The following is a 22234-nucleotide window of genomic DNA, read 5'->3' as shown; positions in this document are numbered from 1 at the left end:
AGCATGCGTCAGATATCCACAGGCAACAGGTCGCCACAGGAGATGGGGTGGTCACACATCCCCCCTCACCAGACTGGAGGGGCTACTCCTAAGTGTTGTGGCTCCAGCCCAGGAACATCAACAGCAACACATCTGCATTATGATGGAGGCTGGAGCCACACAGCAACACGACATGGAGTGTGCAGGTAATATGCCATATGTACATTTGACTGTTCTGTACACTGTTAGTTTATGCATGTGTAAGGTGTGTCCTTGGTATGTAGCTGTCAACATAGTATGTAATTGTGCAGGTGTGATATTGCCAATATCAGCAGCTGACATGTGAAAGGCAACTGTTGTACTACTGAACTGTATCATACACAGTATCAATGGCACAGTTGTGCCCACTGACATTAATCCCCTCATTTCTGCAGGTCCCTCTGGTGTTACAGCAAGGCAGCCCATCCATGCTGGTGAGTGTGTATTAACAATACCTATAATAGTCTTGATAGTGCTAGTAATAATAGTGTAACTCAGTAGTGCTCTGTGTGTATACTGCGGGGTGTGCATATGTGCATGCGTGCGTGTGTCCACGTGTGCATGTGTGAATGTGCCCACATGTGCATGTGTGCATGTATGCATGTGTCCATGTGTGCATGTGTGCATGTGTGCATGTGTCCACATGTGCATGTGTGCATGTGTGCATGTGTCCACGTGTGCATGTGTGCATGTGTGCATCACTGGTAACATTGTGTAGACATTGTAAACTGTGTTTCCTGTCTTCCTCCCACAGGTTCTGGTGCTGCTGTGGTGTCCTGCAGCAGGAAACCTGAATCTGGTGCCACAGGTACTGATAATGATGATGTCTGTGTAATGGCACAGGAAGGTGTGTCAGGGTCTGTCATTGGTCAGCCAATTGACAGTACACAGCTGTCAACCCCATCATTGTGCACAGTCATCCTGCCAGTACATCCTATGTCACCAATGTCCCTAGGTGGTGGACAGGATACAGTGGGCATTGACCAGGGTAATGTGGTATCTGTGGCACATGCTTCCCCACACAGCAGCCATGGGCAGGGTCCCGAGATGGTACCACACAGACAGTTGCCCATGGGTTCCCGTGGGAGCATCCATGGGCGTACTGCCTCTGGCAGACATGCCCAAAGAGGTCTGTCAACCTCAGCTAAGTTTCGGGCTGTCATGCAGGCACAGTCATGTATGGAAAGGTACACCAGACAGGGTCTGAGGGAGCTGAGAGCATGTCGCACATCCATGACTGACAGTATGCATGACATTGCGGATGCTATCCGTAATTTCACCGATGTCATAGACAGACGTTGTGGGGACATATTACAGCAGTTCCACAACTACATGTCCATGAGCCAGGGCAATGGTGGACAGTTGTGGCATCGACGTGGCCGTATGCCAGCAACAGCAGCAGCTGGCAGTCGGCGTGGACGTCAACAGGCCCGCGGACGCCCTCTTAGTGCCAGCAGCAGCCCCAGCAATGCTGGGTCTGTGCTGTCATCAGACCGCCCCAGGAGACCACGTGCACATGGCTCTGGACAGTCCCAACAGGGACCTGTGTCCAGTCAACGAACACCCACTTCTGATGACAGTACCCAGTCTGGCTTAGTACCGGATACTGTCCGTAGCACCCCTGCCAGGCACAGATACCGTGTCCATGGCCACAGACACTGATCTGTATGACCTGGCAGGTGCAGTCTGCGGCTGTCCACAAACTCCGGTATATGGCATCCATGAGGTGGAACTGTGTGCATGCATACACACATGCGAAATGTTAACACCTAGGGCTACCACATACACGCACACACTGCATCAACAGTGCCCCACCCTGCACTGCTGTCCCTCACCAACACACATACACATACATGTCAATTGGTGGTATCAGTGGCAGACTCAGGCATACCTATTTCACACCCTGTGCATATGATGAAACTGTGTCACCTCCTGCAATCTCTAACATCAGTGCAGGAACAGGTTAACATGTTGCTGATGCACAGGGTGACTACATAGAAGTGTATTAATAGTATCATGTTGGTAACAGTACAGTGTGCTGATATGATTGTGTGTATATCCCAGCATGCCTGATGCAGTAACTGTATGACTGTCCTGAATTGTTATCTACACCCATAGTAAGTACCATAGTGTAACAGCTGCACATTTTTGCATACTGGTGGTAAGGATGTCAACAGATAGCCACATACATAGGTAGCACTGGGGAGAAGGTAATGCAAGTAGTGATACGCAATGATGGACATGTACACTAATGGTGGCATGTTGCCCACAATGACTATGCAATGTGGATGTTTGCGCATGTTGATATGTGTGCAGTACCAATTTAATTTAAATTAAATTAAATTTTAAATAATTTCAGTTTTACCATGGACATCTGAGCTGTGCATTCCTGGGTACATGCTTATAGTGCCTGCATATTTGCACTGTTACCTACTGGAAGTGGTACCCCTTCTTTGTTGTACAATGGACTACTTCCAGCCCTGCTTACTGTAGCTTTGTTTGCATGCATGTTTGCTTGAGGTTCCCTGGAACACTGATTCCACCTGCAATGCAGATTTACAGAGCTTCTGTGGAGTCCTAGTGACATCTGCATAGCTTACTATACGTATGTCAATGTCTCACTTGACAGAATGTCACTGTCTGTCCTGTTTGCATGTACGTTGCCTGTGACACATTGCATATGACTTACCTGGCATTTGCCCACGTGTGCAGACATAAATGCCATCGCTATGAAATCAGAAGCAGTACACCCACACATACTCACCTTCGGTATGTTGTTCCCCATTGGCCCTATGTGTTGGTAATCACCATGGCAATCACACTACTATGGTAGCATGTGCAAAGGTAACTTGTAAATCACCTCTATGGTCCAGTTGTGGAATATGTGAGTCATGTGGCAATGTCACAGCTGCCACATGTATGCAGTCATCCCTCTCCCCTGGCCAGGAGCGTACAACACATGTTTGAGATGCAACCACATAGCCAATCTGGGGACTGAGCACTCTGAACCCAGTACTGGCATACCCTGTCAGGTGGCATGACATACTACAGTGACTACAATACCAGTCTGACATAGACCTGCACTGACAGCAATCCAAATACATGAACACACTGGGGCATACTTGGAGCCTCAGAATAGCATCCTGCCTAAGCATCACACACCTCCGCAGCTGGCACACAGGCATACGTTAAGTCGGAACAGAGCACATGCCACACATGGCACACACATCATGTGTGCCAAACACTCACAGCCTGTAGGGCTACACAACACACCTGCTACAGATGTGTCAGGTACCTCTCTTGGCTGGTGCAGTTGGGTCCCGCTCAACAGGCTGTACATGGTGAAGGTCACAGTGATATGCCCGTGGGGCACTGTGGTCCACCACATAACACATGCATACAGGTCAGTCAGAGGCATGGACACATATGACTCAGTCATTGTCCATGCCACTATGGATGACCTGAGACGTACCTCCCTGGACTACATGATAGGGAACATAGAAGGGCTCTATCAGCATGTGGCATGGGCTGGTATGAGCCTGACCTTGGTTGCCATCATACCCTCACCAGGTATGCTACTACAATATGTAGGAAGGGTGTTCTATGTCTAAATTTGGCTCAATCTCCAATGTCATTCATAGGGTATCCAACGCCTGTCAGCATGTGCTTACATGCTAGGGAAGCCACAATGATTTGTGGGGGGCAGCTTGCACGTGTCACCCATGGGCCATTGTATATTGGCGAAGCCTCTTGATACACACATAGTGCCTTTTGATGCAGGGCTCAGATTACATAGCCACCTCCATGGGTATCACACGGGATAGGACACTAACAGTAATGCTACACAACACCAGCAGTGTACACAAAGCATCAGGGCCTATCCATGTGCAGCTAACAGTGTGTTGGACTGCCTTGTGGTTCATAGCCTGGCAAACACAACCCTCCCATACACAGGAAACCCACCTGTCCTCCCTGACAACACTGGGAATATGACGGTCTCTACATATGTCTTTATATGGCTGGACTGCATCCAGCCGAACATTGTGTGTAAGCATTACTGTAGCTACAACACACTAGCTGAAAGGTTTCTAGCATGTAGTCACTGAATTGCAGTGGAACAACATGTTAACACTCCCACAACAGGTGGGAACATGCAGCACCTGTTCATCGACTACATGTAGACTATATGGCCCAGACCAGGTGTGTATCCCCCGCTGTTAGGATGATACCATATACAACTCACACTGTATATACACATACCGCATGCAGCCGCTGCACAGTAAGACACAGTCATAATGTTATGCAGTGCAAATACCATTTATTCACTTGAGGCACGTGTCAGATATGGGAACTATTGAAGGTCACAGGTATATATGTGTATGTGGCACACACATACATCATGTGTGCATTGCCATTGCTGGTTTAAGCAATGCCATGCATTGTTATGAACAACAACCCACACATGGGCATTTTGTGTGACACAAACACACGTGGCAGTTGTGGGTTTCCAAAACATACCTAACTGTGCTCTGACAGTAGTAAGAGACCCGGTAGCGGAGCGCACTATTTGCATTACTGGGCGATTTGCCCTGTTTGGCTGTACTTATAGTGTGGTGACATCACCTGTGTTTACTGGGGGAATATGCAGCATCTGGTGTATTGTAGTAGTTGCCAAAAGGAACTGTTCTCTCACACTTGCAATTACACACACCCTTGCCATTTGCAGGAATCAAACCCCTACCTACTATGTAATGACACTTGAGAGAAACGCGTTAGCAGAGTGCGCTATTCAAATTACTGGGAGGTGCTTCTTCTCCGGCCGTACTTATAGGGTGCTGACATCATCAGTGTTTGGAAAGGGTAATGTGCATCATGTAGTGTGTTCTCCTAATTGCCAAAAAGCACATTTCTTTCATACAGAATTGCACACACACAAACTCCCCTCATCCAAACCCACACACTTGCAGGATTCAAATCCCTACCTATGTTATGATACTTGAGAGAGACGCATTACCAGAGCACGCTATTCGAATTACTGGGAAGTTTCCCTTCTCTGGCTGTACTTATAGAGTGCTGACATCATCAGTGTTTGGAAAGGGTAATGTGCATCATGTAGTGTGTTCTCCTAATTGCCAAAAAGCACATATTTTTCATACAGAATTGCACACACACAAACTCCCCTCATCCAAACACACACACTTGCCGGATTCAAACCCCTACCTAACTATGTTATAACACTAGTACAAGATGCAGTAGCAGAGCGCGCTATTCGGATTACTGGGAGATCTACTCTCTTCTGCTGTACTTATAGGGTGCTGACATCATCTGTGTTTAGAGGGGGAATATGCAGAAACTGGTGTGTTGTAGTAGTTCCCAACAGGAACAGTTCTCTCACACGTATAATTGCACACACCATGCAAGTATCTGTTGCTCTGAAAGTGTTTGTGGTACGTTATTGCCATAGCTTTCCCTATCTCTATGAACAACTTGTGTACTGTGGCAGCTGTATGCATGTGAGTGGGATCCTTATAGGGTGCTGACATCATCAGTGTTTGGAAAGGGTAATGTGCATCATGTAGTGTGTTCTCCTAATTGCCAAAAAGCACATTTCTTTCATACAGAATTGCACACACACAAACTCCCCTCATCCAAACCCACACACTTGCAGGATTCAAATCCCTACCTAACTATGTTATGATACTTGAGAGAGACGCATTACCAGAGCACGCTATTCGAATTACTGGGAAGTTTCCCTTCTCTGGCTGTACTTATAGAGTGCTGACATCATCAGTGTTTGGAAAGGGTAATGTGCATCATGTAGTGTGTTCTCCTAATTGCCAAAAAGCACATATTTTTCATACAGAATTGCACACACACAAACTCCCCTCATCCAAACACACACACTTGCCGGATTCAAACCCCTACCTAACTATGTTATAACACTAGTACAAGATGCAGTAGCAGAGCGCGCTATTCGGATTACTGGGAGATCTACTCTCTTCTGCTGTACTTATAGGGTGCTGACATCATCTGTGTTTAGAGGGGGAATATGCAGAAACTGGTGTGTTGTAGTAGTTCCCAACAGGGACAGTTCTCTCACACGTATAATTGCACACACCATGCAAGTATCTGTTGCTCTGAAAGTGTTTGTGGTACGTTATTGCCATAGCTTTTCCTAGCTCTATGAACAACTTGTGTACTGTGGCAGCTGTATGCATGTGAGTGGGATCCAGTACTGTACTTATGTCTCTGTTGTCATTTCACTGTGTGCAGTGGACAGATATCTGTATTGTGGGATTTCCTGTATTAACACAAACACATGCCAGATATGTGTGTTCAACAGCTGAACTGTGAGATGGCCTATGTGTGTGAGCATGCCCAGTTCACAGTTGATATGGCTTCCTGACTGACACGTCTCATTTATCTAAGTGTGTGAGCATGCCCAGTGTGTACTTTCCAGAAGTCTTAACCTCAAGATGCACACACTCGAAGCTCTACTCAGTTTGGAGAACATTGATATCTGTGCAGTGACAGAAACCTGGTTCAAGGCTCCTGAGAGCACCCTTGCACTACCAGGCTATACCTCATATCATGCTTTTCGACCCCAAAACCCGGGCCGAACCACAAAGGGAGGGGGTGTGTCCATATTCATGAAGGACACCCACACCTCCAGGTTAGTTGCAACACATGAAGCATCGGAGACCATACAGGTGCAACTAACCATAGGCAAAACTGCTATACAACTGGTAGCATGTTACAGACCACCCTCCCAATCTCAGGAACCCCATTCAGCCTTCCTGAAGACACTGGAGGATATCAATGTATCACCAAATACCATCATACTGGGAGATTTCAACTACCCTAACATAGATTGGGTGCATTATTCTAGCCCTAACACCCTGGCCCAGAGGTTCCTGGAATTCATACATTCAAATGCACTGGGACAGCTAGTCACATTTCCCACTACGGGAGATAATATACTAGACCTGATCATCACAAACATGGGTACAAAATGCTCCACACTGGATGTATACCCCTTACTAGTGAGATCTGACCACAAACTAATCACCCTGGATATACATATCCCACCTACACCCCCAGCACAAAAGACTATAGTGAAAAACTTCTCAAAAGCTGACTTCACTCTTCTTAAGACTGAGATGGTATCCTTTAAGCCCACTGTGCCAGTGGAAACCACATCCCACAATGCTGAATCCTTCACAAATGCGTTATATGGACATCTCCAAGAATGCATGGATCATGCAATCCCAAATAAATCCAAGACCCTCTCCACCAATGGCAAGCGTCCTGTCTGGTGGACCTCAGCCATAAACAAATTGTATAACAAAAGAAGGGAGCTATTGCACGACAGAGCAAAATCCCATAAAGGGAAGGCATCTCTGATCAACACTAGCAGAAAGCTACGTTCCCTCATACAAACATCCAAGGCCAACTTTGAGAGGAAACTAGCTAAGGACACTTAAGATAACCACAAGGCCTTCTTCAGCTATGTTAGAAACCTGGGCGTAAACCCTCAGATATGCTCACAGTTAGTTCACAATGACAAATAATACACTGAACCCACAGATATTGCCATCATTCTGGCTGACAGGTTCAGTGCAAATTTCTCACCCCCAAAAGATGAATTACTTATCCCAGCTGAATGTAATCTCACTGTCATCTCAGATGTCCAGGTGAGAGCAGCCCTCAGCAAAGCTAAAAACACAGCATCAATGGGACCTGATGGTATCCCGGGTTGCGTGCTATGTGAACTCCAAGAGGAGCTTAACCCGCACATAAAAATGCTATTTAACCTTAGCCTTACTACAGGATATGTACCTGAACACTGGCATACAGCAACAGTGGTCCCACTCCACAAAGGTGGTACCTCTACAGACCCTGGGAACTACTGCCCCATAAGCTTAACCAGCCTGGTCTGCAAAGCTATGGAAAGAATCATTATGGAACTCATAAACAGAGACTTTGGGGACCTACAGACACTTGATCCCACCCAGTTCGGCTTTGTAAAGGGCAGATCCTGCCTTTTGAACCTGGTTGATTATTTCAAAACAGTCACTAGAGCCATTGATGAGGGCAAAGCAGTCCATACAGCCTACCTGGACTTAGCTAAGGCCTTTGAAACAATACCCCACTCAGGCATCATAGCTAAGCTCAGCAACTTAAATGTAAACCCATATGTCACTAGATGGGTTGCAAACTGGCTAAAGGACAGAGCACATAAAGTCATAATCGCTGGGGCCATGTCAGACTCAAAGCCAGTCAGAAGTGGTGTCCCACAGAGCTCTGTCCTGGGACCCCTCTTGTTTGGCATTTATTTCTCAGATGTTAAATCAAATATGGGAGGGTTGTGGCTGCCGAAGTTCGCAGATGACTGCAAACTAGGCGCATAGTCGATATACCAACTGACACATACATCCTACAGAATGGCCTCACCGAAACGGACAATGGGTGCCAGAGTCATGGCCTTAAACTAAATGCCAATAAATGTATAGTCATCCCCTTTGGGAAAAACCAGGTACCCACAGATTATCACATAGACAGTAACCCACTGAGTACGGACAAAGTAATCAGAGACCTGGGGACTCATGTCGACAGCGACCTCTCATTTGACACCCATGTTGCCAAAGTGTTTAGAAAGACATTCTACATTGCCCACCTTATCATGGAGGGATTCACATCCAGATCAAAGGAGGTCATTGTACCCCTATACTCCTCCCTTATCAGACCCATGATTGAGTACAATTCCCCATTTGGTATGTACCTCACCCACCACCTGCAGCAGCTGGAGAGACCACAAAAGTACCTCATCAAGAGGATCAAGGGTCTCCAACATATGTCTTATTCTGCCAGACTAAAGAAACTCCAGCTCTATTCAGTAGCATGCCGCCTGCTCAGAGGTGATCTGTGCCTGACGTACAAAGCCATGTCCAATCAGGATCTGATGGACATGCTCCACCTCAACAGATCCAAATCCATCAGAACCACAAGAGCCAAACACTTACACCTAGGCACAAGTATGAATAGAACATGCTGGAGGAATTGGTTCATAACCCAGAGGCTTCCCATGCTCTGGAACAGAATCCCAGTTCATGTTGGGCAGAGCCCCTCACTGACACTCTTCAAGAGAAACCTTGATGAGTGGATGGGAGATCGTAGGTTTACCCCGGGGGTCACCTCTGTGTCACTACTAGACAGAGGCACAGTAAACTAATTCATTTATGTAAGGGGATCTTCACTGTGTCACTACTAGACAGAGGCACAGCATTCTTAATCTATTCTGTACCACTACACAGGGTGGCGAAAGCCATATCACTGTGGCTAGGCTTACAAATGCCCCAGGGCAGATAGCCTAGTACTTAACTATGAAACTATAAACTATGGATGGGGGATCATAGGTTTGTCCCAGGGATTACTCCCATGTCAGTATTAGACAGAGGCACAGTAAACTAGACCTAGAACCTATATGTTGGGATCTGTGGTCCACCACATTTGTGTTTGTGTATGGACCTCATCTACATTTCACATGTACAGTTCAGTGTTGGACATCAGGTTGTGTTCTTACTGGCCAACTACTTTGTGTGTGAACCTAACAGGCATTATGCTGTGCCTGCAGGTTTGCCATGGGATAGTTTGCATACAATTGTCAACATCCTGTTTGACTGGCCAAACTTTGTTGCCGCATAGTGTACTAGTTCAGTACTTTCACAGAGACCTGGTAGTATTAGTGTGACCTTATGAGCCTTGACCCAGGTTTCTGTTACAGGTCAGATATTACCATTCTCCATGCTGGGGTGTGATTGGTCTGCATGCATCTTTATTGGTCTGCATGAATGTTTGTGTTTCCAACCTTGCCTATTCAAGGCACTGTGGGGGTGACAACAGCCTTTGCCAGTATCCACACAGCCAGGTGTGCTGGGTGAGTGCCATCCCTGGCAGGTGGTGCATTCCGTCTTGGCCAGCATATCATCCCAGGCTATCAGACGTTTGTTTTCCTGTGACTTGCAGAAATACTTCTGCCAATTATTGTACTTGGTCTTGTTGTCTTCATGGTGTGGCATCATGCTTGGTGCGGGTGGGATGTTGGCAGGGTCGTCATGTTTGCATATACTAGATGGTGTTACATGGCTTAACACATGGCAATCTTGCCTCAGGTGGTGCTGCAGGGCTGACTATGTCGGATGCACATACTACACTCCCTGTACATGTTTGACTGCAGGTTGTGTCATGTTAGGCATCCCTTTTACTATATGAGTGAGTCGGAAAGGGGTATCATTCCCAGGGTCCCTACTGAGCCAGTGTATGTGCTATGCGTTGCCTCTTTGCCAAGGCCAGGGCATACTGGGCATGCCTCCTTCTGCCTACTGGGGCAGGCTCAGGTTGTTCCTCCTCCGAGTCACACTCTGCCTGTGATGGCCTTGGCAATGGTGGGGGGCTGTTTGGCCCGGCCCTATGCTGGTCCTGCTGCAGCTGTTTACGCAAGATCATATTATGTAGCATAGCACATACCATGACAATTTGGGTACATGTAGTTGGTGAGTACTGCAAGGCTCCACCAGATGTGTTCAGACACCGGAACCATGACTTGAGCAGCCCAAACACACGCTCTATTACATTACGTGTTTGTGTGTGTGTCTCATTATGGCGTTCCTGTTCAGGTGTGTGTGCGTTTCTGATGGGTGTCATCAGCCACGGCTCCAGTGCATAACCTGCATCCCCCACTAGGCGTCCATGTCGGATGTCCCCATTGGCAAATGTCTGGTACAGCTGCGTCAAATGTCAGATATGGGAATCATGGTAGCTCCCAGGGCAGCCAGCACACACATTCATTATTATGCCCTGGGCATCACACATGACCTGGCAGTTGATGGAGGGGAAGCCCTTGCGGTTAATGTAGGCCCTGCCCCGCTCACCGGCTGGTGCTTTGATGCGTATGTGCGTGCAGTCTATTGCACCCACTACCTCAGGGTATTCCGCTATTTGCTGGAAGAGACGCATATTGCTGGCCAATACCTCACGGGCATTGGGGAAATATACATGTTCACCGACATGTGCTGACATGGCATCCAGGAACTGGTGCAGTACCCCGGAGGCTGATGCCTGTGATATCCCCATCATATCACCAGTTGGTCTCTGGAAGGTACCTGTTGCTAGTATTCATATGCCAACACATACCTTGGTTTCCACTGGGATGGGTTCCCCTCTGTTGGTTCTGTGTGTGAGGCGTGGCCTGCACAGCTCGACAATTTGCTGCAGGAGGTCTCTGTCCACTCTATAGTGCTCTACTATCTCCAGCTCATATAACCCGTGCTAGGTGACCCTGGGCCTGTACACTCTTCTCTGTCTCCTCACTGTGGGTTGTCTGGCACCATCTGCATTGTCACCACCCTCATCAAGTAGCCTATGTCTCCTTATGACAGCTATGGCAGCCCCTGGCATTTCTGCTCTGAGTTCAGCTTTTTCAGTTTTCACTTCTAATAGCTTACGCCTGTCTTGCAGTGTCTCTTGAGAGAAACATCCTGCACTGCTGTTTGCAGAGCTACTAATCTGCCTGTGTAATTGCCTGCTTCTAATTGTTTTCACCTGCTAGCTCCAGCAGTATTCCCTGCTAGCTTCCTACTAAGTCTGTTGCTTCCTTTTTCCTCTTTGTTTCCTCAGGGGGGAGCAACGTGCATACCAGCAGAAACACGCTCACAGTGGCTTACACGCGTGCACACATGCTTACATGGTTCAGAATCTGCTTTTTCAGGTTAAAACACACGCACACCAGCGCAAACAGTCTTACAAGTCTGCCTACAGGCTCCCACATGCTCAGTCTACCTTACACGCAGGCACACTGCCTTACTCGTGCTTCATGGTGCATACACATGCGCATGCATGCCCAGCAAGAAACTTTGGTGTAGGCAACAGTGTACACCTTCCATTTCTTGACTTTCCCATGCTTATCTTGTGGCACGCCTCTTTCCATGATGTGTGTCTGACATCTGTCACATTACACTGTCCTCCAATACACTACATTTCTTTCTGACATTCCCCCCTGTGATGTCACCTATGTCTTACTCTGTTCCTCCCCCTTATGTAACTCTTACACTACTCAGAATGTGATCATTTGCTATGTGACACTGGGATTCAGTATCCTAACACTCATTTACATAGGATTGCCTACTAATGCTTAGTTACACTTGGCTTCCCCCCTTAGCAACCACTACACAGTGGCCATCTTGTTTTAGGTCTCCTGGTCCCTGCATTGTAAATCTATGTATTGCATAAAACCCACATTTGTGGGTTTATAACCTTCATTTTTATGTTTTGTATAGCGCACCCCATTTGAGCGGGATTGCGCTGGGTTTACACATCGGCGATCGCTGAAAAAAAAAATTAATATTTTGTTATATTTGCATCAGGGTACCTTGCCAATGGCCACATATTTGGCCATTGGCATGCTGCCTGACTCATATGCACCCTTTATTTGGAGCTGACATGGCTCCATTGTGTTTTTGCAGAAACGTACTCAGTTGTCAACTGAGTACATTTCTGCAGCTAACACGTCTCTTACACGGACTGCTTTCTGCTTCGTGGATCGCTACTCTACCTCATTTGCATGCCTTTCAGCTGCAAGTGAGGTATTTAGCATATCCACGCCCAGTCCATGTAAGAGACGTTTTAGCTGGTCTCTTACACGGAGTTTCGGGCTGTTCCTGGATCGCGAGGCTTGCATGGAGTCTTACACGTCTCTTACACTCCGTGCAAGCCTTCGTGAATCCTGCCCACTATGTTAGTGGACTTACAAGTAACCCATATAAATTTAAAAAATTCAATAAGAAGATACTTTAAGTAGGGCATGAGAAAATGTAATTAATGCTGTAAGAGACGATAGGGGAGATGATGTTTCCTTTACTTCTAACCCATATTTTGAATTAAATGTTAACCTCTTATATAGAATACTTAAAGAAATAGAATACATTCTGCATTAACAAATCTGTCAGTTAGCTCAAACGATTAAGGTTCTGCCCTGCTAATAATCTGTTTTCTGTAGTCAGGGGTATATAGTTTGACTCCCCACCTCCAATGGCCTACTGTGTTTGACTTACTAGCTAAGTATGTGACACTGTGTCGAAGGCCTTAGATAGGTCTAGTAGGATAACTGAGGTATGATGACCAGCATCTAGGGCTTTGTTGACAGTGTCAGTGGAGAGCAAGGCAGTGATAGTGCTATGCCCTGAACGAAACCCATGCTGGGTGGAGGATAGAAGAGCATTACTAGCTAGGTGTTTAGCTAGTTGTGCGTGGACACATTTTTCCAAGATTTTTGATAGTGGGGAGAGTATAGAGATGGGGTGGTAGTTAGAAAGATCATGAGAGCTTCCTCCTTTTTGTAAAGGGGAAATGATAGATTTTTTCCATAGGAGGGGAATGTATGATTGTGTGTGAGCAATTTATGAGAATGGTAACTGGGTATGCTATTGCTGAAGCTGCTAGCTGCAGGTATTCAGGGGGAAGATTATCTGCAGATAGTGAGCAAGGTTTGAGTTGTTGTAAGAGTTTCAAGACCTGGGAGGTGGGTACAGGTTGGATAGAGAATGACTTTGCTGGTGGAATATTGGTGTGATCTGAAAGAGAGGGGGTGTGTTTAGTAGGTAGAAGCATGTGCGTATTAGGGCTTGATGGGCTACCTTTGAATAGATTTTGAATGGTAGAGATGAAAGTGGTATTACATTCTTGGGAAATTTCTTGTGGTGTTTTTTCTGGTGCTGGGGATGGGTTTTGGATAGTACCTGGTTAAGTAAAGTGGAGACAGATTTCCAAAAATGTTTGGGGTTGTTGTATAAGGAAGACAGTTTGGTGGAGAAATAATCTTTTTTTTCCTGTATCACAAGCTTTTTTGATTTATTATGCAGTTGCATGTAGTGAAGTTCATTTTCTTTTGTTCTCTCTCTCTTAGCCATATTTTCCAAGCTTTATTTCTTACAGAGATGGTTTGTTTGGTTAGTTTTGTTAACCGGGGGGCATGATTGTTTTTTGTTCATTTGGTACGCATAAGAGCTAGGCTATTGAGGGTATCTAGGAAGAACTTGTTGAAATAATGAATGGCTTCATCTAAGGGGAGTGTTTTTAGGGGATTCCAGTTGTGGGAGTTTAGGATATTTATAAACTGATCTCTATCAAAGTGGGCAAGGTTTCTGGAGGTTCTATATGAATGTGTTTTACTTGATTGAAGTTGGGTCCTATAAGTATATGCTGGGAGATGGTCACTTAGTGTGTTTGGTAGGGTGCCTATGTAGTTTTGGGGATGTGTTACTAGTATCCAGTCTAAGGTAGATTCAGAATCTGTTGATAGACCATGGGTAGGGGTAGTGATGAGTTGAGTCAAACTATGAAGGTTTATGCTGTATGCAGGGGAGGGGCTATCTAAGTTTAACCAATTAATGTTGGTGTCTCCTAGAATAACAGTTTCATGCAGTATATTCTGATTAATCCAGGATAGAAAGTCTTCAAGTATGTGGATATTGTGGCCTGGGGAAATATAGATTACAGTTATGCATATTTGTTTGTTTCTATTTATGTGAAGGGATGTGAGTAGGAGTTCTATGTTTTTGAAAGTGGCGGGGGGTTGTATAGGTAGTCATTTCTAGTGAGTTTTGATAGATTAGTGCTACACTGCCACCTTTTTATGGAGTCTGTTTGAATGGATTATATTATAACCAGGAGGGAGAATTTCAGTGTCAGCTATGTGTGGTTTTAGCCATGTTTCTGTTACTTCAATAATATCTGGGAATTCAGTTATTTTATTGCAGATACTATGAGTGTTTATTGTTGTTAGGAGAAGTGGATGGTTGGATGTGTGATTCTGTAGAGTAGTGGTGGATGTATGGATGTGGTGATGTGACTGGTATGCTTGGATATTGGTGGGTGTATGAATATGAGTTGGCCCAAGGTTTGGATGGATATCTCCACATTGTGTTACTATGTGGAGTAGGTACAGTTTGATGTGGGTTTGTTGTCTATGGGTGGTGGGTATGTAGTGTAATACTAGACACAATTTAAACTTAGGGGTAGGCAGTAGTAGTTTAAATCTATATGTGGTGATGATGTTGGTTGATATTAGAGAGGGAGAGATATTAGAGTAACAAAGTCTGTTTAGTTTTATAGGAAGTGTTTGTGTGCCAAAAGTGGTTGGTGGGGGGTTTAAGGTGTTATGTATGGATGTATTTTGTGTTAGTAAGAATAGAATTAGAATATGGACCATGCAGGAAATAATATTAATTAGTTGATGATGTGTGAGAGGTGGAGGGGCCATAGTGATTGAGGAGTTAATTGGGTGTAGGAAAATTGGATGAATCTGTTTGCAGAGGTAGAGGGAGATAATTGGGTAATGGAAGAGAAAGGATTGAGTTGACAAGAGAGATAAATGTAATCAGCTTAGGGGTGTGTGGGAATGGGGGTATGGTAGGGGAGTGAAGTGAGCCCGGAGCAGAGTGGAGGGTGAACGGAGCAGGCTGAGCTGGCCTGCAGGGATGAGGAGGGTGAAGATAAGCTATCTCCAACAAAGCAAACCTGAGAGAAATTGTTTGGTGGGTACAAACAAGTAACTACAAATTGTTTTTATACCTGGTAAAATATTTAGAAAGTGTGCTGAGTACACTTCTAGACAAATATAAAAGAGTGTAATAGGAAAATAATAATAGGAGGTGAGGGGTTATACTGAGAGGCAGGAACAAAGGATACAAACTGGGGGATGATGGCAGAAAAAGAGAGGGGCAAAAGCCACTGACAAAAATATGGAGGCCAACATGTTAAATAGGGCAGTATGAAAGGGAAGAGAAAGAAATGGCAGGGGAAGTGGAAGAGAGAAAGTATGGGTGAGTTCCCTTATAGCAGCATGCTCCAAAATAAAACGCCTACAGTTATATACTAGAGAAACTGGTACAGAAAAATGTATATATCACAAAGGTCACATACAATTCTTATTGTGGTAGGAGGGTCAAGGTGCTCCAAAGAGGCTGTGATTTCCAATACCCGTCCACAGAAAGAGATTCGCAAGGGATAATGGAACCGATTCGGGAATTAATAGCTGTTTATCTACTGTGGGCAGCTCTTCTGAAGGAGTGGGAGAGGTACACTATAATACAAAAGTAATAGGTCACAGAAATGGCATATGTAACAATTACCAGTAAATAAAACATTAATAAAAGTTACAATAAGTTCTACAACTTGCATAATCCAGTTACAGTCTCCATCAATATGCTTCTAGTACTGGTGGCAGTGAGTTTAACTATTTTCAGGTCTTATCAAACTGCATCACCACTTTTAATGGCAGAGCTATACATTGTTGAAGGAGAACTAATTTTATAAAGCTATAAATGTAGAAAACACTTGTACAACCAAGTAGAAACCCTTGTACAATGTATAAAATCACTAGTGACTGCTATAATAGCAGAACAGCGTGTGTGACTTAGTAGAAACACTTGTACAAAGTATACCATCACTTGCGACTGTTAGAAAGTTAGAAACACTTCTACAAACTAGAAGACATGTACAATTTCTAGCGTCACTTGCGACAGCATTAAAACGTTGTTTAAATACTTTCAATGGCAGAGCTATAACTATAAGAGAAACAAAGTTATGGAGCTATAATGGTATAATCACTATTACAAACTTATAAAACCATTTGCGACTGCATTTTAGCGCTGTATAAATATTTTCAATGGCAGTGCTATTAATTTTAACAAATTGACTAAATCTATAAGACTGTAATGTTGGTATTACTCATACAGCATATAAAATCACTTGCGACTGCATATAACACTGTATAAACACCTTCAATTTAATTATATACAAGAAACTAATTCTATAAAGTTGATAATGGTAGAATCACTTGTACAACATATGAGATCACTAGCGACTGCATTCTAACGATGTATACACACTTTCAATGGCAGAGCTATTGAATGTTAAGACACTATATTTATAAGTTATGTTGATAGGAACACCTGTAAATATATAAAGTCACTTGCGACTGCATTATAACGCTGCTTTAAACACTTTCAATGGCAGAGCTATTAATTGTGTAAGAAACTACATTTATTTAGCTATAGTGGTAGGAACACTTGATCAACTTATAAAACTCACTAGCGACTACAGTATTTTTTTCTTTTTTTTTTTAATAGTGAAATACAGCTATGAAATGCCTCGCGACATCAGTACTCCATAGCATCTGGTGAAACTAGTGTATCCAGTCTTGGCGGCAGAGGTATAGTAAAGAAGATTCGTAGCTATGAGTATAAAACAAATTGTCTCATATTTAGTCACTGGTAGTAGCAGTATATTAGAGTTACACTGTGTACAGCAATGAATGTTTTGCAACTACAGTTGCAAGTGGTATTAGGTAAAAACTAGCGTGTCTAGGTGAAACTGGCGTGTCTAGCTATAGCGACAGTAAGAACAGTGTGTGCTTACCGTGTAATAGCTACAAATATGCCACTAAACAGAAAAAAACATGATTCTGAAAATAACAATAGGTGAAACTAGCTTATCCAGCTATAGCAACAGTGAATACAGCGTGTGCTTATTGTGAATTCACTACAAAAACGCCACCAAGCAGAAAACAAACTTCCAAAAATAACATGAGTTGTACAAGTGACTAACTTTAAAGGGTTAGAAGGAAAATACAATGACTAACAATGGCTGAAAGGACAAAGTTTAGTAAGACATTTGAAACATCTGCAATACAATGAAGTAATAAATATCCATTTAGATGAATCAAGCAAGTCTTTTATCTGTTTTACTTACTTAGGAGCACGCCTACCAGGTAGAACTGCACTCACCTCGAGGGTTACAGTTTAAAGATGGCAACAGAGAGTGTGTGGGAGGGACAGGCAGAGGCAAAGTACATCAGAAAAGGGCTTGGCAACTAAAACCTAAGCATCATCTGTCACACATCTACCAGTACAGGGGTTCAAACCCCTGACAGACTAGTGATTACTATTACAAATGCATGCAGTTACTCCATGTGCCACAAAGCTGATATGTTGGTGTGCTGTAAGAACATATATGTGTGCTGGTGAGCGACACCTGCAACAGAGATATAGTAGACATACATTAGGTGTAGCAGACATGGCTGCCCACATGAACGGATGTCATTGTCAACACAGCCACACACTCTAATGGACTCACATTGATACACTTTGCCAGGCCCACAAATACACTTCCTAACTACTTAGTTTGCCACACTGCAATAATGCACAGGTACTACATGCACCACAGGGGATATCCTGAGGTTCTATGGGCTAGGGCATGTGAACGTGTCTGACATCAGTCAGTATGTCAATGGGAGTTATACTGGGTGTGACTGTGGTTAGGAGCATCATACCCCACATGCAGACACAAGGTGCCAGTACTGATATGCATGTGTGCATTGCTTCATGGGTGTGTAGTGGTTGGCTGTGCAAGATGGCTTTACAAGGCTGGGTGAGGGGTAATCCTTGGCATCATGCCACCCCACAATGGCGTGCAGTGTGGTACAGGGGTGTAGTGTCTGCAATGTCCCACACAGATGGGCATTGCATGAACTATCCTGATATCTTGGTTACCATTGTGTATGGCCTTAGCTTCGCAATGCATGCCATGTCTGTGTTTGATAGTCCTTGACATGGACATCGCCTGGGATGTGCACGTCCCACAATAATGTACAGTGACATGTACAAGTGTACCTGGATTGGCAGGCACATGTTGTGTACACAGACTGTTATCCTCAGATATGCCAATACTGGCCTGGTGTGGCAGGACCTGCTTATAGACAGCAGGTTGACCCTGCACCTGAATTGATAGCATGATACAGGTATTCCCTGGTGTTCGTGGCATCGGTCCATACAGGGCACATGTGTAAGGCATTGTATGGCTTCTGTGGATCACATTTGATGGCACCACATATGTTGCAGGCATCCAGTGGGGAATATAGTGAAGGCACATTGTCCGCAATTATGTGCCTATTGTACTGCTGTACAGGGTGCCATGCCCTCTGCAGCCCACTGCAATCACACCATGTCTACTATCTGTCATCAATGTGCAGGGTACTAGCAACATAGCGGGATATTCTAGGCAAGTGTGTTTGTGTATGACACATGGGTTCAGAATGTATTCCAGTTAATAGTAGGATTGCATACTTTGTTCACCAGGCCTTTTGCTGGATGTAGGGGTATGGCTTGCCAACACAGTCCCTTGGCTGACTGACATCTGTACTCTTTATGAGGTGGACATTGTGACATATAATACGGACACCATATAGGAAAACTACAAAATCCACACCCCAACATGTCTAGTGGTTAGATACTCACAGCTACCTCCACACAGGCTCTGACTGTCAAACATACACAACAAACAAAAGCTTGTTTTTTTCATATATTGTACTTATTTGACTGCCTGCACTTTTAAAAAGTTTTTTGTTTAAATAATTTGTTTAACTATTGTAGGCTGCACACTAAAGCGTGATAGCCTTTTCTGATCATTTGTAGTAATTTAAAGCTGTTTTAAGTGTATTTTTTACTGTTTTTGCCTTATCTTTTCAAAAAAACAAAACAAAAAAATTCCTTGTTTCCTGCCTTTCTAAGCTAGTATAGTCCAGTTTTCAGGCTAGTGCTGAATTCAGGGCTGTGATACTAGTTTCTGAGTTGCCCATACCTTACTTGGATAGAAGGAAGTTTCTCTGTTCACCTGTGAGAGAGGGGAGCTTTGAGCAACCTATCCGCCCCTGGAGGAGTGGTTCCAGCCCAGAAGTTAGTAGTTTATTGGCCATTTTGGGCTAATTTCTATCTCTTTCATTTCCCTACTATAAGAAACACTTTTGCACTGTTTTGCGCACCGGGCAGTGACAGTTAGCTACGGTTAAATTATTCCCAGCTCCACTACATTTCCTCTTCAGTTTTTCCTTTGAAACTAGTCTAACTCTCAACCTAAGCACTCAAAAAGCATCTTACAGTCCAGCACTTGCTCAGACCTAATAGCAAGCACTAATATACCCTGACACTGATTGCCCAGCAGGGCAAGGCTCTTTATTCACCCCTCACAAACCAAGCAACAAAGCAGCTCACCCTACTATTCAGGCATGACCAAAGGGCAACTTCAGATGCACTCTCCAGTCCAGCTGGTGAATCTGGGTATCCTGAGGCAATGTTACAACTGCCTCATGTACACTGACAACCCTCTCCTCCTACCACAAAACACTAACATATGTGAGAGATGCAATTATACAGTCAAACTGGAAGCTAAGCTGTCTCCACCCAAGACTGGAACAGACAGTCAAGAGGAGAAGGTTAACACTTGCACCACAACTCCAGCCGCACACAGACATACTAAAACAGCACTGGCAAAAAATACACATAAATACACAAAATCATACTCGGAGGCTTTAAATAAAAACCTGCAAAAGCATCACAGACCTCCAAAGCAGACACCCAAACAACCTGCACTTCCCATCACAAACCAGACAACACATAAAACATAAAATCAGTGTTCTGCACAATCACAGCCCTTAAGGCAACATAACATACCTAACACACTAGTAATAGGTGACTCTATAGTCAGGCACACTGACATCCCACTTACTAGGCTGGACAAGCAGAAGGTTACTGTTAGCTGCCTGTTGGGAGCCAGAATCTGCCATATAACACAAACACTCAGGTCACTCCAGAACAAGTACAAATATGACTCTGTCATTGTTCATGTTGGTGTGAATGACCTGAGATGTACCTCCCTGGACTACATGAAAAGAGACATGGAAGAGCTCTCTGATCATGTAGCCCAGGCTGGTATGACCCTGACCCTGAGTAGCATCCTGCCCTCACCAAGAATGATACCTCAGTATAAAGAAAAAAATGATCAATTTCAACAATTGGCTAAGCTTCTGGTGTCATTCAAAGGGGATCCAGTGTCTGTCAGCCTGGGATGACATGCTCCACAAGCCACGTTGCTTCTCAAGAGATGGCTTGCACCTGTCATCCCTAGGCTTTTGAATACTGGCCAAGGCTCTTGCTGCCCCCATAGTGCCGTTTTTAGGCAAGGCTCAAAAGTCAAACCCACCTCTGTAAACAGCACAATTAACAAAAAACTGAGGGTTATGCTACTCAATGCCAGGAATATAAATCTCAAAATGCATGCCCTTGAAGCACTCCTCAGTATGGAGAACATCGACATCTGTGCAGTAACTGAAACCTTGTTCAAGGATCCAGAGAGCACCCCAGCACTACCGGGCTACAACTCATACCACACGTTTCGGCCACAGAACACGGACCAAAACACAAAAGGAGGTGGTGTATCCATATTCATCAAGGATACCTACACCTCCAGGTTAGTGGTGCAGCATACCTCTGAGATCATCCATGTGCAACTAACATCGGGCAAATCTGCAATGCAAATTGTGGCCTGCTACAGATCACCCTCCATGACCCAGGACCACCACTCCACCTATCTAGAGACACTGGAAAACATGAAGGCCCTACCAAACACCCTGATATTGGGCAATTTCAATTACCCTACCATTCAGTGGGAAAACTACTCGAGTACAAATTCCCAGGCCCAGTGCTTCCTGGAATTCATGAACTTAAATGCCCTGGATCAGCTGGTAAACTCCCCTACCAGAGGTGAGAACATATTGGACCTGGTCATCACCAGCATGGGCAACAGGTGTTCCACACCAGAGGTCAACCCTTCACTGGTTAGATCAGACCATAAACTAATCACTCTGTATGTCCACACCCTACCACCACCCCCAACTAAGGAAACCACACTAAAAACTTTTCTAAATCAAAGTTCACCTTACTTAAGACAGAGGTGGTAAGTTTCACAGCCCCCACGCTAAAGGATAATGCTGCCCAAGATGCAGAAACCTTTACAAATGCGCTCTATGAGCACCTACAAGGAAGCATGGATCGTGCCATCCCTAGCAAAACCAAGACTCACTCTAAGAGAAGGAAACCAGTTTGGTGAACCCCTGCAGTAAACAGGCTATACAATACAAGGAGGAAACTAGTCCAGAAAAAAAGCAAATCCCAAGAAGAAGACATCCCTGATCAGTATCAGTAAGAAACTGAGGTCCTTCATGAAATCATCCAAGGCTAACTTCGAAAGAAAAAAAGCCAAGGATTCAAAAGATAACAAATCCTTCTTTAACTATGTTAAGAATCTAAGTGGCAACTCACAGATA

The sequence above is a fragment of the Protopterus annectens genome, chromosome 2.part2, assembly GCF_019279795.1.
Source record: "Protopterus annectens isolate FY-2018-M chromosome 2.part2, PAN1.0, whole genome shotgun sequence".
NCBI classification, from domain to species: Eukaryota; Metazoa; Chordata; order Ceratodontiformes; family Protopteridae; genus Protopterus; species Protopterus annectens.
This window is presented reverse-complemented; position numbering follows the sequence as displayed.